The following is a 16,026-nucleotide window of genomic DNA, read 5'->3' on the forward strand; positions in this document are numbered from 1 at the left end:
TGAGTGTGCAACCGAGGAGGAGTGGTAGGGCTGGGATCTTGCACTACTGAGTTCCTGATTCCATTTTCAACAGGTTTCCTTTTGTTAGTTTTTACATTTCTTCTTTTGCTAATCATGAATCAGGTTTTCCAGGGACATCTGGGTGGCTCAGTCAGTTAGGCGTCTGCCTTCAGCTCAAGTCATGATCCCGGGGTCCTGGGATTGAGTCCCGCATCAGGCTAACTGCTCGGCGGGGAGCCTGCTCCTCCTCCTGCCTGCCACTCACTCTGCTTGTGTGTGCTCTCTCTCTCTCTGATAAATAAAATCTTTTTTTTTTTTTTTTTAAAGATTTTATTTATTTGTCAGAGTGAGAGCTGAATTTGAGGGAAAACTTTCAGGCATTCTCCCTCTAAAGTCTGTATCTTCTCAAGGTCAGAAGTGGTGGAGATATCTTGGAGTGTTGAGCCAGCATCACCTTATTGGGTACATTGTTTTGTTTTTAAAGATTTTATTTATTTGTTTGAGAGAGAGAGCCCGAGCAGGGGGAGGGGCAGAGGGAGAGGGACAAGCATACTCCCGGCTGAGCAGGGAGCCCAACATGGGGCACAGTCCCAGGACCCTGGCATAATGACCTGAGCTGAAGGCAGATGCCTAACCGACTGAGCCACCCAGGCGCCCCAGTAGTGGAGATTTTAGAAGTTCTGGTAGGACTGAGTTGTTATTTGGCCCAAACCAGAGTTCTGTTAATCAGACCAACAATTGCTAGATTTCTAATATCTTTTATTTCCTGGGGCCAATGTTTGGGTGTCTCTTTAATTTTTCTGATTATCATTTGGGAGAATATCCCTTTGGAGCATGACGGAGGTTTGGCTATTGAGTTCCTTGAGTGGCTTTTTTTTTTTTTTGGTGGAAATATCAGTGAGGTGCTTTCCTTTGGCATCCAGGGAATTGAATCTGGAATGCCTGGGAACGTTAATAATAGCCAGAGCATCTGGTTAATATGTGACATTTAATAAATTTTGAACATACGAGACATTTTTAATTTTGCTTTTTATTGGAGGGAAGGACACCTTGTTTTCATAATAGTGTGAGGTCATGAGCTACCCCAAGGGCATATTGACTATCAGTGCAAGTGTTTGTGCTTTTGCCCTTGGATAATGTATAAATTGGTGTATAGGCTTACCTAACGCAGCCTATTTGGCTGAAATAAAGGTGCTGCCTCAGGGACTTCAGAAGGAGTTGTAATAGCATACCCAGCACAGTGGTTTTCATCTTTGAAATAGGAACCATCAGTAAACCATAAAAAATCTGCATTAGTTAGAGGAGTTTGGTGTACATTTCCATGGGGAGTCAAAAGGTAATTTGTCAGCATTAAGCAGTCATGAGGGATTTTGTTTGGATCCAAAAGTAGTCCTTGCCCTAAATATCAGATGCCCTAGGGGCATCTGGGTGGCTCAGTTGTTAAGCGTCTGCCTTTGGCTCAGGTCATGATCCCAGGAGCCCCGCATTGGGTTCCCTGCTCTGCATTGGGTTCCCTGCTCTGCGGGAAGCCTGCTTCTCCCCTCTCCCACTCCCCCTGTTTGTGTTCCTGCTCTGTCTGTCTCTGTCAAATAAATAAATAAAATCCTAAAAAAAATAAATATCAGATGCCCTAAATATCAAACTTGAATGAGCAAACTGCAAGGTTTTGGGGAGTCTTTGTCTCTTGAAGGCCAAAAGTGTTTGTAAAGTTTTATTTATTTTAGAGAGAGACGCGTGTGCGCACAAGCTGGGGGAAGAGCAGAGGGGGGGGGCCGACTCCTCGCTGAGCAGGGAGGCAAATGCAGGTCTTGATCTGGGATCATGACCTGAGCCACCCAGGCACCCTGAAGGCCAAAAGTTATGACGGATGCATGCTGTCTCTCCTGTGAAAGGGAAGCAGAGCAGCTAAGAAAGTAAGAGCCTGCAGAAAACTATATCCTCCGAATCAGCTTATAAGGTTTGTGAAAGGTTAAGAAGAACTGAAACCTGAGGCATGACTGTCCAGGTGTATTTCAGTTCTCAAGTGAAAGTAAAAAAGATACTGGCTATCTGTATCACCAAGTAGAAATAGTACAGGAACCTGGTGCAGGGGATGATGAGGCCCTGGGCCTTGGCGATTGTTTTGGGCTTGATGCCTTGAAGGGCTTCTTTATTTATAGGGTATTGATTAATTTTGGGGAGAGGTTTCGAGGGATCTGTCTGGATTTTGATGGTACTGTGGATTCTACCAATATCAGTTGAAGATGTGCCCATAAAAACAATGGTAGCAGTTCCAATAGGGACCAGTCATCATTGTCTCCAGACTCAGCTCTGGTGCCTTCAGAGAGGGAGCAAATAAAAGGTGCTTAAAGGTCATATAATTCAGCAGTTTAGCTGTTTTTGATTACTATAGTCAAGCTCTGGAATTATTTCCCCATCTGGGAGGAAGAAAGTCCAGGTGATACTTTTTCCTTTTACGAAATCTTGGCACAATATACAAATGGGAGCAAGGAACTCAGGAGGAAAGGGTGTGCATCTCTCAGAGACAGGAGCCTGTTGAGGTTTATTAGATACCCTGTTGGCCTTGTTTTAGCACTCTGAGGCAGGGGCTGCTTTATAGCAGCAGGCTTGGGTACGAGAGCATAGCTCCATTGTCCCAGGATCTGGAGAGAGAGTTTTCCAAGGCACTTAGGAGAAGTGATTGGGAAGAGCTTTGATAACTTCTCAGAGTCCCGTCACAGGGAATTTGGAGTGCACTGGAAAGACTGACTAGTGGCCTGGGAGCACCCGGAGCACTTACATTTGTAACGATCTTTTTTCCAGTGACTGGGCTCTTTGCAATAATTGCAGAAACTAGAAGGTTTTTGGTTCTGTTTAGGGGCCTTCATTTGCTGGACTTGACCATTGAGAATTTTACGGTCTTCCTTGTAGGTGAGTAGGTAGTAAGTGTGCTGATTTCTCAGATCTGGGGTTGACATAGTTTCCCATTCCCTTGTGGTCCTTTTAAGTAAAGGAGAAAGATCCTGGTTGATAAACACAGAGCTAAGTGCTACCCTGGATTCAACATAAAGATCAGGACTTTTAGAGAGTTTGTGCACGTGTGTGGGGGAGGGGTGGAGGGAGATAATCTTTAGCAGGCTCCACGTCCAGTGCAGGGACCAATGCGGGGCTCGATCTCACAACCCTGAGATCATGACCTGAGCCTAAATCAGGAGTCAGATGCTGGGGCTCCTGGGTGGCTCAGTCGGTTAAGTGGCTGCCTTTGGCTCAGGTCATGATCCCAGGGTTGTGAGATGGAGCCCCATGGCAGGCTTCCTGCTCAGTGGGGAGTCTGCTTCTCCCTCTCCCTCTGCCCCTCCCCAATTCATTCTCTCTAATAAATAAATCTTAAAAAAAAAAAAAAAGTCAGATGCCCAACTGACTGAGTCACCCAGGTGCCCCAAGACCAGGTATTTTTTTAAAAGAGAATTTGGAATGGACTAATGGTAATGAACAGGTTCATCAGATTTTTGTGTGCAAGCTTCAGTTTTGTTTCAATCAACAGGATTAGGAAAGCTGCTGTATTTGCCTAGTGGAGATTTCCAGTGAGAGTTCTGGCATTTTGCTAAAATATAGGGGTTTGTTTCTCTAGATCCTTCTCAGGAGGTTCTCTTCTGGTAGTTTTATCCATTGTCTGGCCTGGCCCTCATGAAGCATGTGGACTGGTGTAAATCTGGGAAACCAGGTTGGTAAGGTTGAATGACTATGTCAAACTCTTCAGCAAACCTCTCAGGGCCCTCAGTCATTTTAGGAAATACTTTAGCTATGGCTTGCAATTCACCTTTAGTCTGGGGAACATAAGAAATTTGGATCCTCAGAAGGCTTAACTTTAAAGGTTTTTTTTTTTTTTAAGATTTTATTTATTATTTATTTGACAGAGAGCACAAGCAGGGGGAGTGGCAAGCAGAGGGAGAGGGAGAAGCAGGCTCCCCACTGAGCAAGGAGCCCGATGCGGGGCTCGATCCCAGGACCCTGGATCATGACCTGAGCCGAAGGCAGATGCTTAACAACTGAGACACCCAGGTGCCCCCCCCCTTTTTTTTTAAGATTGATTTATTTTAGAGAGGGGTTCCTGGGTGGCTCAGGTGGTTAAGTGTCTGACTTTGGCTCAGGTCATGATCCCAGGGTCTTGGATCAAGCCCTGTGTCAGGATCCCTGCTCCCTGCTTGGTGGGGAGTCTGTTTCTCCCTTTCCCTCTGCCACTCCTTCTGCTTAAGTTCTCTCTGTCTCTCTCTGTCAAATAAATAAAATATTATTTAAAAAGAGCACAGGTGGGGGTAGCCTGGAGGGGCAGAAGGAGAGGGGGAGAGAATCCTCAAGCCAACTCCCTTTTGAGCACAGAGCCTGACCCAGGGCTTGATCCCAGGACCCTAAGATCATGACCTGAGCTGAAATCAAGTCGGCTACATACCAACTGAGCCACGCACCCCAAAACACAAACCTGTATCTTGATGTCCTTCCATTTAAAGATAGTTCATGCTTTTCACCACAAGAAGGATCGGTTGCTACCTTGTCTTTCATTCAGAGCTGAGAGCAACTTCTTGAACCTTGGTTAACTCATTGCATTCGGGGCATAGTTCAACCTCATGGGAAAAATATCTCCATATGTACAAAGAATACCCTGAGTACTGTAAGTGGAGCTCTTTCTTTGGCTTAGGAGACCATTTTGTAGACTGGGTCTTGAGTTTTCACAGGCTTTCCTCAGTGCAGGTGGATGCACCAACATTCTTGAGTACATTATGGCCCTCATGTTGCCATGATTAGATGTCAACAACAACCACCTGCTCTTACCAAACACAGCCTCAAGATAACATGTCTAGTATGCCAATCACAGTGATAAAAGGATAAAAGGGCCTTTGAGAGCACCGTGATGTGACCTCAGGATAGGACCAGACTGTCCCTGTTGTTACCTGAGCAGAACAATTCATTGTGTATATATTTTTTGTTTTTAAGTAGGCTCCACACCAAGCCTGGAGCCCAATACGTGGCTTGAACTCACGACCCTGAGATCAAGACCTGAGCCGAATTCAAGAGTCAGATGCTTAACCAACTAAGCCACCCAGGCACTCTAAGAAGAATAATTCATGGCTATTTGTGCAGGAAGCACATCAGCATTTTCTGTCCAGATGGGGTCACTACTGGAACTGTACAGTTCCCATGGGTGCCAATGAAAGTAGGGCAGGGAAATGCAGAGGTGAAATGTAGCTTTTTCAGCACCATCTTCCTGATGCTGAATGGTTAATGAGAGAGGGGAGCCAGACTTACGCATCTTCTTTGGTGAATGCACATTCTTAGTATGTTTTATATGAGGTTGAGATGAGTTAGGAGATAAAACCAAAAAACAAAAACCAGAGGTGTTCCTGACTTTAGGAAATCGGTGATTTCCTGGAAACCAGCTCCCAAACTATTGTTTTCCAAATCTGAAAGGAACGATGAAAAACATACTGAAATGGAAGTATCTTCTCCATCTCCTGATTCTTGAGGCTGAATATAAGAACTTTTCTTCTGTTGTCTGGGTGACTGGCTGATGATGTTACTGCCTGCAGTGTCCCCTTTGTGGGAGGAACACTGGCTGAAAACTGGCCTGCCTTGTCTCTCTTCATTGAGATCAGTTATGATTCTTTACCTCTGCCCCTCGGTTGCCACCTGATAGATGGCTCCAGGGATGCTTTTAATCCCTGGGCATGGTGGAGATATTGCTGCAGTCTAGGAGGATTTAGGTGGCTCAGTTTGACTCAGATGATCTTAACGTGACCACTTTAGAGAATTGAGAGGTAGTGATCTCTCACAGAGTGATTCCATCATTGTCAGAATGAAGACTACTCCCTAGTATCCTAGACTCACCTATCAGTGGGATTGTTATTTTGATGAAACCCAGTTTTCTGGGAAGTCTCATTATAGATGGGATTAACTGGTGTAATCACAAGAAAGGAATGGATCATGACCATGCGGAATGATTGGATCACCGGTGAGAAAGAGCCCCTGCTCATATTTGCACATGGTATCTGCGTTTTCATGTCAGAAACATTTTCTAGGGGCACCTGGGTGGCTCAGTCGGTTAAGTGTCTGCCTTTGGCTTGGGTCATGATCCTGGGTCCTGGGATTGAGCCCCACGTGGGGCTCTCTGCTCAGTGGGGAGTCGCTTCGCCGTCTGCCCCTCCCCCTGCTTGTACACTCACTCACTCTTAAAAAATCTTAAAAAAAAATTTTTTTTTCTAAATTTAACCATTCTAAATACCTCTTCTTTTTATTTTTTTTTTAAGATTTTATTTATTAGAGAATGAGATAAGGCATGAGAGGGGGGAGGGTCAGAGGGAGAAGCAGACTCCCCGCTGAGCAGGGAGCCCGATGCGGGACTCCATCCCGGGACTCCAGGATCATGACCTGAGCCGAAGGTAGTTGCTTAACCAACTGAGCCACCCAGGTGCCCCTAAATACTTCTTCTTAAGTTCTGGTTTGTTTTGGTTCCAGTGTTGTTTTTCTGACTTTGAAGTTCTGGAAGGATGCCCACCTATTGCATCCCTGGTACTGTGCTTGTGAGCTTTTTGGGCAAAATCATGACAGAGTCCAGTTGTCAAGAATCAAAGAACAAAATGGAGCTGTCTCCCGGATGCACAACAAAGCTAATTGCTGAGACAATAGGTTTGCGGCAAGGAAAAATTACTTGATTTGCAGCCAAAGGAAGAGACATGAAGAAAAGCCTCTAGTTCACCTCTCTGAAGAGGGAGAAAACAAGTTTTTGTGTGTATGTTTAATAATCAGGGGTGTGATAATATACATTTCGATGAAAAGGGTGGGGAAATTTAAGATTATGCATGAGGAAAGATGGAGCATGCGCATTGAACTAATATAGGTAATACTCTTCACGTTAAGGTGGAGACAGCACCAGGAATTCTGCTCCTGAGATCAAGAAGTTGTCTTAGGACGAGGAGGAGGCGCTTTGGCCATGCTCTGAGAGCCGGTATAAACTGGATGGGGTCTTAGGCTGGGTTAGTTGGTAAAGGAATGTAGGACCTTGCCTATTCCTAGGCCGGAACTATATTAGTTTACCTTGAGCCCTACTTTTGCAGAGATAGCTGGTGGATTTTACTGAGGTCTGAAGAGACACAACAGCTGATAAGGGCTAAAAGTCTCCAAGACAAGCTTTAAATTTCCTGCAAGTTTCAACCTCATGAACGCTAGCTCATGAACCCTCATGCAGGGTTTCAGAGCTAGCCTAATTATTGCGCCTAGAGAAGTGACTTTTAAGTGTGTTTGCAAAGAAGCGTCAGACTTTTAGGAGTGTCCTGGCAGCCCTAAGTTACAGCGCACGTGTTCCTGGACAGGACGCCTTCTGGCCGGGTTAAGCTCGGGTACCGAACCCCCGCCCTGCTGTCACTCAGGCGTGAGGGGGCGAGGCCTTGTGAGCTGTCCAATCAGGAGCGTCGGCTGGTCGGTGGGTGGGGTGTTGCTGCGCAACCGCGGCGCGGGTCCCTGCTCTTTCCAGCTTCTCTGGGTATCCCAGGTCACCTGCTTTTAGGGGCCACATTGCCCTTGTCTTGTTTCTGTTCCGCTTTGGTGTGTATGTTCGCGGGACTTGGAGGCCATTGGGTAGCGCAGGAAATGTACAAATGGTGAGTGCACCCGTGGTGTCTGGTGACGGGGTAGAACGTGTCACTAGCCGCAGGAGCGATCCCGCGGTGGTCGGACTAATCTCCCCGGTGTCTTCTCCGGAGTCTGCGGACCCGAGGCCCCGGTTGCGCCGCTCGGACCTGAATCCCTTACGTCGCGTGGCGTGCCTGCGGGGACCTCGTTCCGGCGCACCCCCACTTCGGCCCCGGATCCTCAGGGCAGCTCTGCGCCCGCAGCCGCGTCTCCTCCGATTGAGCGGTGACCGCGGGGAGGGTCGTCAGGGGACCGTCGTGACTCGTTGTCGTTTGTGCATGGGAGGCGTTGTGGTCTGTGGGGTCCCCAAGCTCTCCTTTGTCCCCACCGGGGGCCTGTTTCCTCCTGAACGTTCCAGATGTTTGGGAAGCAAGGTCTGAAATCCACAACCCTGTTTTGCTAGCCGAGCCCTCCTTACGGCTGGGAGTAAATGCCTGGACTTCAATTACCTCCCGCCTGCCGAAGTGCCAGATTACCATCTTTCATTCACAGCATCATTACCAACTGTTTGTTCTCCGTGGTGCAGTTCTAACAGTCCCAGTATTTTAATTGTTCATCATTTCCCCACAGTGAATGGATGGCTCATTTTATTTTATTTTAAAGGTTTTATTTATTTGACAGAGAGAGACACAGCGAGAGAGGGAACATAAGCAGGGGGAGAGGGAGAAGCAGGCTCCCGGCTGAGCAGGGAGCCCGATGCGGAGCTCGATCCTGAGACGCCGGGATCATGACCCGGGCAGAAGGCAGACGCTTAGCGATTGAGTCACCCAGGTGCCCCCCTGGATAGCTCATTTTATTTATTTATTTATTTATTTATTAAAGATTTTATTTATTTATTTGAGACAGAGAGAATGAGAGAGAGCACATGAGAGGGGGGAGGGTCAGAGGGAGAAGCAGGCTCCCTGCCGAGCAGGGAGCCCGATGCGGGACTCGATCCAGGGACTCCAGGATCATGACCTGAGCCGAAAGCAGTCGCTTAACCAACTGAGCCACCCAGGTGCCCTGGATAGCTCATTTTAAATGGTTTATTTTTTGTTTGTGGATATTTACATCGGAAGAAACCAAAGAATAACTATTTGGAACTACGTTTGTGAAATTCTTGTGCTTTTCCTCCCAGGATCTTTACTGAGTGCAGGCGCCCGGGTGGTTCAATGGGTTAAGCAGCCGACTCTTCGTTTCGGCTAAGGTAGTGATCTCAGGGTTGTGAGCTGGAGCGCCCCCACCAGCTCCCGGCTCAGTGGGGCGTGGCTTCAGGAATCTCTCCCTCTGCCCCTCCCCCTGCACATGCTCTTTCTCTCTCTCAAATAAACCTTTAAAAAAATAAAAATTATTTTTTAAAAGATTTTATTTATTTATTTGTCAGAGAGAGAGCAGGAGTGGGGACAGCGGCAGGCTGAGGGAGAAGCAGGCTCCCTGCCAAGCAAGGAACCCAGTGCGGGGCTGGGCTCCATCCTAGGACCCTGGGATCATGACGTTAGCCAAAGGTAGACGCTTAACCAACTGATCCACCCAGGGGTCCCCCAAAATTAAAAAAAATTTAAAAAATTTAAAAAATGATTAAAATATAATTTTAACCATTTATTTTTTAGTTTTTTGGGTTTTTTTTAATAGGCCTTATTTGGGGCGCCTGGGTGGCTCAGGTGGTTTAGTGTCTGCCTTTGGCTCAGGTCATGATCCCAGGGTCCTGGAATCGAGCCTCACATAGGGCTCCTTGCTGGGCAAGAAGCCTGCTTCTCCCTCTCCCTCTGCTTACTGCTCCCCCTGCTTGTGTTCCCTCTGTTACTATCTCCCTCTCTCTGTCAAATAAAGTCTTTTAAAAATAGGCCTTATTTGTTTATTTTATGTAAGTTCTACATCCAATGTGGGGCTTGAACTCAGAGCCCCAAGATGAAGAGATGCATGCCCCCCAGGCTGAACCGGCCAGGTGCCTCTGCTTGTATTAAAAATTCTTTTTTTTTTTTAAAGATTTTATTTATTTATTTGAGAGAGAGAGTGAGAGAGAGCATGAGAGGGGAGAGGGTCAGAGGGAGAAGCAGACTCCCCACTGAGCGGGGAGCCTGATGTGGGACTCGATCCTGGGACTCCAGGATCACGACCTGAGCTGAAGGCAGTTGCTTAACCAACTGAGCCACCCAGGCACCCTAAAAATTCTTGTTCCCCTTTTTCCCTCACAGCATGCGTAGTAACATTCTTAAATCTGTTCTTTTAGTTTGGTTTGTTCAAAGGGATTTCCGGGGCTTAGATGTGCAGACCAGAAGTGTTCAAGTATAATTAAGAATTTATAAAGCTCTTTCTTGGCCTGGAAGTAATAATTAACATTTTTCATTCAATTTTTTGTTTGTTTTTAAATATTTTATTTATTTATTTGAGAGAGAGAGAGGGAGAGAGCACAAGCAGGGAGAGGAGCAGAGAGGGACAGACTCCCTGCTGAGCGGGGAGCCCTACATGGGGCCCAGTCCCAGGACCCTGACATCCTGACCTGAGCCTAAATCAGACGCTTAACCGACTGAGCCACCCAGGTGCCCTTAATCTTTTTTTGAATCCAATAATTACTTGTGGGTCATATTGAGCAGTCAGAGTGCCTTACAATTTTCTGCCCTCCTTATATAAACACCAGGTTTGAGTAATTTTGCTGGATTGTTCAAACAATGAGTTTGTGTCACTTAAAATATCAGTGGTGGTCCAAAGCACCTCCAGGGGGAAGTAGAGGCCTGAGGTCAGTGTTTCTAAGACGAGGCTTCCCCTTGAGCTTGAAAAGGGAAGTAGTTGAAGGCCTACTTGGTCTTGGGGAGCCTCCCTCTGCTGGAGTCCTCCCTACTCATACCCAGCATGGAAGGAGCTCTTTATGCTGAGGGAAGTTACAGAAGCCAGCAAATCTGGGGACGCACATGTGAAGGTGGGTGTGTTCAGGCAAAGGGGCAATGGCAACCTTTATGAGGCTGTAACTGTTGTTCCCTTGGGCCTTTTCTAGACATAAATTGGAGTTCTTCATAATATAGGTGCACCTCAGTGTAAATTGCATTGAGAAAGTCTGTGAAAGTCAAGTTCTTTGTTCTGGATTAGGGTCAGTGACTGGGGAGGTTATTTGGGGCAGAACCTTGAACTGAATCCTGCTGAGAGTTTCCTCACCCGGGAGAATGGAAGCCTGAGGAAGGGAGCGGTTCCCTTATGCCCTGGGGAGGGGACGGTGTGTGGGGCTCCCAGGGTTCATTCCCGTGGCTGCTCAGGTGCCCCTACCCTCCCTCACCAGGGACTGACCCACTCCAGGGCTGCTGTCCCCACCGGAGAGTCTAGAATGTGGAACCTTCTGAATGTGGCTTTTCTTCCTGGGGGAAGCACGCTGCTCATCTGTGCTGAGTCCACTGTTTCTTTCCTTTGGATTCCTTTATTGATTGAATAGTGCAGCCCTTTGGCTCTGGTTTCCCTCAGCACTTGGGCTGCTAAACTGTAAGTTGACCGAGAGAGATGGTGTGGGCAAAGCTAGAAAATTATGGAACCAAATAGAATTTATGTGAGATGTGAGATGCATTCATTTAAGTTCTCAGGTCATTTTTATTTTTGGATCAGCTTTTGTTTGTATGTGTCCCTAGAGAACACTGACATTCAACAGGCTAAAACAATTGAATTCCTATTTTTTAAATTTTTATTTTACTTGAGAGAGAGAGCGTGTGCGCTCACACACACACACACACACACACACACAAAAGTGGGGTCAGGGACAGAGGGAGAGGGAGAAGCAGACTTCCCGCTGAGTGAGGAGCCCCTTGGCGGGGCTCAGTCCCAGGACCCTGAGATCATGACCTGAGACAAAGTCAGATGCTCAACTTACTGAGCCACTCAGGGGCCCCTGAATTCCTATTTTAATTGATGTGAGGAAAACTACCGAAAACTTACGTAAATCTTTGGAAATCCAATGCTTAGAAGCTAAATTCAAACCCCTAAAGGATTAGAATATGCTACTTATTCCTGAAAATAGAAAATATCCCGAGTAGTGATTTAGGGGAAGGACAAAATACAATGCCCTGTGTGGTGTTAGAAAGAGACTTGAGGGGGCACCTGGGTGGCTCAGTCGTTAAGCGTCTGCCTTCGGCTCAGGTCATGATCTCAGGGTCCTGGGATCGAGCCCCGCATTGGGCTCCCTGCTATGCGGGAAGCCTGCTTCTCCCTCTCCCATTCACCCTGCTTGTGTTCCCTCTCTCGCTGTGTCTCTCTCTGTCAAATAAATAAATAAAATCTAAAAAAAAAAAAAAAAGAAAGAAAGAGACTTGAGGACTGAGGCGGGAGAAAGAGACTTGAGAATTTTCCTTTTGTATGATTTACACTTTTGTATCTGTTAGTGTTATAAGGAATTAAATCTTAGAATGGCTTTTTAAAAAAGATTTTATTTATTTATTAGAGAGAGAGGGGAGGGGGGGCGCAGAGGGAGAGAGAGAATCTGGAGCCGAAGCACTGAGCGTGGAGTCCGTCATGCAGCTGGATCCTGGGGCTTGATCCATGATCGCAGGATCTTGACCTGAGCTGAAATCAAGAGTGGGAAACTTAACTGACTGAGCCACTCAGGCGCCACTTAGAATAGCTTCTTATGTATAAAAGTTAAAGAATATAATATACCTTTATTTTAAATAAATCTGTAAGATAAGAAGTCTAACTTAAGACTTAGTGCTCATAAATCCTGGACCCCTCCAGCACTGTTAACCTAGCCATCCCAAATAATAGTTTTGATCATTTTTTGAGCCTCCTGTTAGGGTTCCTTTTTTTTTTTTAATTTAAACTCAATGAATTAATATATAATGTGTTATTAGTTTCAGAGGTAGAGTTCAGTGATTCATCAGTTTATATAACACCCAGTGCTCATTACATCCTGTGCCCTCCTTAATGCCCATCACCCAGTTACCCCCTCCCCCCAATCACCTCCCCTCCAGCAGCCCTCAGTTTGTTTCCAATGATTAAGAGTCTCCTCTGGAAAAAAGAAAAAAAAAGTCTCTTATGGTTTGTCTCCCTCTCTGATTTCATCTTGTTTTATTTTCCCCTCCCTTCTCCTATGCTCCTCTGTTTTATTTCTTAAATTCCACGAGTGAAATCATATGATAATTGTATTTCTCTAATTGACTTATTTTGCTTAGCATAATATCCTCTAGTTCCATCCATGTCATGCAAATGGCAAGATTTCATATTTTTTGATGGCTGAGTAATATTCCATTGTATATCTATACCACATCTTTTTTTGTTGTTGTTAGATTTTATTTTATTTATTTGAGAGAGAGCGCATAAGAAGGGGGTATGGTCAGAGGGAGAAGCAGACTCCCTGCTGAGCAGGGAGCCCCATGCGGGACTTGATTCAGGGACTCTGGGATCATGACCTGAGCCAAAGGCATTCGCTTAACCAACTGAGCCACCCAGGCACCCTACGCCACCTCTTTTTTATCCATTCATCTGTTGATGGACATCTGGGCTCTTTCCATAGTTTGGCTACTGTGGACATTGCTGCTATAAACATTGGGGTGCAGGTGCCCCTTCAGATCACTACCTTTGTATCTTTGGGGTAAATACCTAGTGGTGCAATTGCTGGGTCGTAGGGTAGCTCTATTTTCAACTTTTTGAGGAACCTCCATACTGTTTTCCAGAGTGGCTGTACCAGCTTGCATTCCCACCAACAGTGTAGAAGGGTTCCCCTTTCTCTGCATCCTCGCCAACATTTGTCGTTTCCTGACTTGTTAATTTTAGCCATTTGACTGGTATGAAGTGGTTTCTCGTTGTGGTTTTGATTTGTATTTCCCTGATGCCGAGTGATGTTGAGCATTTTTTCATATGTCTGTTGGCCATTTGGAGAAATGTCTGTTCATGTTTTCTGCCCATTTCTTGATTGGATTATTTGTTCTTCAGGAGGGTTTCTTAATATTAAAGCAAGCAATTGAAAAAAAATAAAACAAGCCATTGCAAGTGCATATTTTCTTTGCTATGTTTGTTCTTGCAGTAAGTCTTGAGGCTCCACATTTTTGGATGTTTGAGTGCTGAGAGCTTAAGCCTCATCCTGCCCTCTGCCCCTTGTGTTCCCTGCTAGGTGCGCTAAAGAAAAAGCCTGGGTAGTCTCTCTAGAGCTGGTAGGAGATTCCAACCCGAAAAGCCCCTGCCTGTGTTTAGAATTCTTGCCCTTTCTCCACTCCCCAACCCCACTGAAAACCCAGGCCAGGGGCCGCGTGGCTGGCTCAGTTGGTTGAGCATCTGCCTTTGGCTCAGGTCATGATCCCAGGGCCCCGCTCATGGGGAGCCTGCTTCTCCCTCTGCCCCCTCCTCCTGATTGTGCTCTCCCTTTCTCTGACAAGAAAAAAAAAAAAAAAAAAAAGACTTACAGCATACTGAAGGCCTCACTGTTGTCAAACTAAGGTTGTTTTTCCCTCTAGTAAGGCATTAACATTAGGACAGTTGGGAGCTTCCTGGAGGAATGTTATAATCTGCCTACCTCAAGCATTTGTCAATGGGTTGCAGGTTATAAGGACATTTAATTTTATCTACATTTCTTTATGCCTTTGTTTCCCACATCAAAATGAGTAAATTGAAGATCTAACTGGCTTTATTAAATGATTCATGACTGGCAGCATCCCAACTAGCAAGTAGAGGGGAGTTCTGCTGAGTAAAATGAAAGTTGTTAAAGGCAAAGAAAGGAATTAATTAGCAAGGAATGCATTGTTTAGACAAGGCCACCTTCCTAAGGGGAGGACAAGGGGGTGTATCAATGAACTTCCTAGTACTGCCCAGGAAATTCCATGTTGACTGATTAAAAGGTTATATGGGGGTTGGGGGTTGAAACTGCATGTAAGTTGGGTGTTAAGTTTTAGTTTATTGACTTGGGGCCTTAACCTATGTAATTACATCAGGGGCCTGTGGTTTCTTTTTAGCTGTGTTTGTGATAGGGCTTAAGATCAGATGAGGGAGGGCGCCTGGGTGGCTTAGTTGGTTAAGCAACTGCCTTCGGCTCAGGTCATGATCCTGGAGTCCCTGGATCGAGTCCCGCATCAGGCTCCCTGCTCGGCAGGGAGTCTGCTTCTCCCTCTGACCCTCCCCCGTCTCATGTGCTTGCTCTCTCTCATTCTCTCTCTGTCAAATAATAAATAAAATCTTTAAAAAAAAAAAAAAGATCAGATGAGGGAAACAAAGGCAAAAGAAAAATTATTAAATTTCCTCACTGGGTGGCTCAGTCGTTAAGTGACTGCCTTCAGCTCAGGTCCTTATCCCAGGGTCCTGGGATTGAGCCCCGCATTGGGCTCCCTGCTCTGCGGGAAGCCTGCTTCTCCCTCTCCCACTCCCCCTGTTTGTGTTCCCTCTCTCACTGTGTCTCTCTGTCAAATAAATAAATAAAATCTTAAAAAAAAAAAAATTTCCTTTGGAAGGTGCCTGGGTGGCTCAGTCGGGTAAGTGTCTGCCTTCAGCTCAGGTCATGATCCCAGGGTCCTGGAATCAATCCCACATCGGGCTCCCTGCTCAGCAGATAGTCTGCTCCTCCCTCTCCCTCTGCCCCTTCCCTGGCTTGTGCTCTCTTTCCCTCATTCTCTCTCAAATAATAAATATAAAACCTTTATTTTTATTTATTTATTTATTTTTTAAGATTTTATTTATTTGACAGCGAGAGACACAGCGAGAGAGGGAACACAAGCAGGGGGAGTGGGAGAGGGAGAAGCAGGCTTCCCGCTGAGCAGGGAGCCTGATGCGGGGCTCGATCCCAGGACCCCAGGATCACGACCTGGGCTGAAGGCAGATGTTTAACGACTGAGCCACCCAGGTGCCCCAATAAATATAAAATCTTAAAAAAGAAATTCCTTTGGAAACTTCATCTCTACCTCCCAAGATACGTGCTGGCAATCAACCCCCAAGCATATGACCCATGATTGATATATGTATCTGAAGGGTCTCATGACTAAGGGTTTATTAGACAGTAATAAATGACCTTTTCCTAACAATAGCTAGCCCCCTTGATATAGTTTTGGAATGTAGGTGAGGTTTGGTGGGGTGAGGTCTGAAGGCCAAGAAAGAATTCTTGAGAAGTCTTTGGTGCAAAATGGTGGTTTTATTTAAAGCATGGGGACAGGACCCTTGGGCAGAGCTGCTGACCCTGGGTTGTGAGGGGGTGGCTGATTATATACTTGGGAGTTGGGGGTAGGGGAAAAGGGAGGTTTTCCAAAGAACTTTCATATGCTAAAGAGGACCTACAAGACACTGGAGGCCTTGCCACTGTCAAGTTAAGGTTGTTTTTCCCTCTAGTAAGGCATTAACATTAAGACAGTTGGGAGTTTCCTGGAGGAATGTCACACATATCCCACCCAGGAGGTGGGGGGAGGAGGGAGGTGGAGCAGGGGTGGGGTGTCAGCC

Source organism: Mirounga angustirostris, unplaced genomic scaffold (genome assembly GCF_029215605.1).
Source record: "Mirounga angustirostris isolate CCGP_5_RB_7025 unplaced genomic scaffold, mMirAng1.0.hap1 SCAF_1, whole genome shotgun sequence".
Classification (NCBI taxonomy): domain Eukaryota; kingdom Metazoa; phylum Chordata; class Mammalia; order Carnivora; family Phocidae; genus Mirounga; species Mirounga angustirostris.